The sequence below is a fragment of the Chrysochloris asiatica genome, unplaced genomic scaffold, assembly GCF_000296735.1.
Source record: "Chrysochloris asiatica unplaced genomic scaffold, ChrAsi1.0 scaffold00187, whole genome shotgun sequence".
NCBI classification, from domain to species: Eukaryota; Metazoa; Chordata; class Mammalia; order Afrosoricida; family Chrysochloridae; genus Chrysochloris; species Chrysochloris asiatica.
Window position 1 is genome coordinate 4,071,490 of NW_006408705.1, and position 2,211 is coordinate 4,073,700.

A 2,211-nucleotide genomic window follows, 5' to 3' on the forward strand; every position below is an offset into this window, starting at 1 on the left:
ACAGTTGCAGCAGTATATTGACAGGGAGCTGCCAGAAATTCAAGTCAGATTCAGAAGAGACATGGAATGAGGGATATCATTGCTGATGTCAGATGGATCTATGTGAAAGCAGAGAACACCCACAAAGATGCTTACTTGTGCTTTGCTGGCTATGCAAAGACATTTGACTGTGAGGATTATAACAACTCTGGATAACTCTTTGAAGAATGGGAATTCCAGAACACTTAATTGTGCTCATGAGAAACCTGTGCATATACTAAGAGGAAGTTCTTAGAACAGGACAAGGAAATACAGAATGGTTCAAGATCAGGAAAGTTTTGCGCCAGGGTCATATTCTTTCACCATACTTATTCAACATGTATGCTGAGCAAGTAATCTGAGAAGTTGGATTATATGAAGAAAAATTTGGCTTCTGAATTGGAGGATGATTCATTAACAACCTGTGACTTGAAGATGATACAACCTTGCTTGCAGAAAATAAAAAAGACTTAAAATACTTAATGATGAAGATCAAAGACAATGTAGCCTTCAGTATGAATTAGTATTAGTCAATGATTAGTCAATGTAAAGAAAACAAAAATCTTCACAACTGGAACAATAAACAACATTGTAATAAGTGAAGAGAAGATTGAAGTTGTCAAAGACTTCATTTTATTTGGATCCACAATAAACACTCAGAGAAAGCAGCAGTCAGGAAATGAAATGAAGTTGGGCAAATCTGCTGCAAAAGACATTCCCCCTACCCCCACCCCCAATCAATATATTTACTATGAACTTGTTATGGAAACCCCAGGCAGGCTTGGATTCAAGGAAGCAGACTTTATATTCTCTTTAGCCCCACTCACCCTTGATAATTTACTGAGAGAATACTTGGGACTCAGGCAGGGAATATCCAGAAGAGGCAAGAAATTATGGCTCTTATTCATATATTATACACAATGGCATTGGTTTCTCCAAGTACTTCCCCACTTGGTCCTCCACTAATTGCTGAGCAGACTTCTAACCTGCAGCATCAGTGCTTAGTCAAGCTGTAAGGCACAGGAAAACAGTACATTGATCCAGCATGCACTGGGCCAGTCATTCACTTCATTTAAGACAGTCACACATGCCAGCCCCAAACATGTCCTCAGGGATCTGCAGCTGTTTGCTTGTGGAGAGATGTTTGGGCCTTTTCCCTTCCTAGATTCTCCTGGTTGCTGAAGCCAAGCTTGCCATCATTCCCTGTGGGTTCAGGACAGCTGTTCCATGTGTGTGTGTGTGCGTGTGTAATTTACCATTCCTCTGTGGCTGGCTTGTCCCCAGCCTCCGGCTTCTCAACCTGTGACTAAAGAGGAATCAGATACTGGACCTCTTCTGTGCAGATGGCTACTTCATCTGACTGGAGCCACCTCTTGAAGTGTTCCAAGGTGCTCTCATCAGAATCAAGTCCATCCACAAAGAACTCAGATGCTAGCTTCTCCTGGAGGAACAGATTCCAGCATTCCTTCTTGGCCTGCACCAAGGTTTGAAGCATGTCCTGATTTAAATCTTGGATTTTTTTCAGTTTCTTTTCTAGATATGCTAAATATACTTTTGAATTTTGCAAAGGGGCCCAAGGTTGTAGAGCTGGGTGGACAGCAAAGCCTGCTGCCTCCCTCTGGCGTTTGCTTGCAGGATAAGAATCCATAAAGGAGTCTGAGAGAGAAGACATTGCTGGCCTCTTCCTCTTGGTCAGGATTTGGTATACAGGAACAGATTTCAGCCCAGAGATCCAGGCCTCATCTAGTGGTTATATAGTCAGTGCTTTTTAACATTTTCATTAGGAACCCAACAGCCTGGCCAGCAGCCCGCTATCACAGATATTTTTGAAGTGTTAAATGTTGAGGACTAAGGTGCATGTGACCCAAGACATGGTATTTTCAATGGCCTTATATGTATGTGACAGTTGAACAATGAATAAGGAAGACCATAGAAGAATCAAAGCATTTGAATTACGGTGTTGGAGAAGAACATTGAACGTACATGGACTTCAACTGGCAGAAGAACAAACAAATCTGTCTTGGAAGAAATAGAGCCAGAACGCACCTCAAAAGTGAGGATGCGAGATTTTGCCTCTTGTACATGTTGTTAGGTATTCATAAAGTTTTCAGCAGTGAACCATACAGAAATAGTCCACCTTATCTTCTTCTATGCCAAGTAATTTGAAGGACATCTACCTGACCAATTGATTAG

The 2,211-nt window shown here is 41.6% G+C and overlaps 1 pseudogene; it reads right to left on the reverse strand.

Moving 5' to 3' along the window:
• Positions 1-1,270: 1,270 nt before the first annotated feature.
• On the reverse strand, positions 1,271-1,799 carry LOC102815646 (annotated as a pseudogene).
• Between the last annotated feature and the right edge of the window lie 412 nt (positions 1,800-2,211).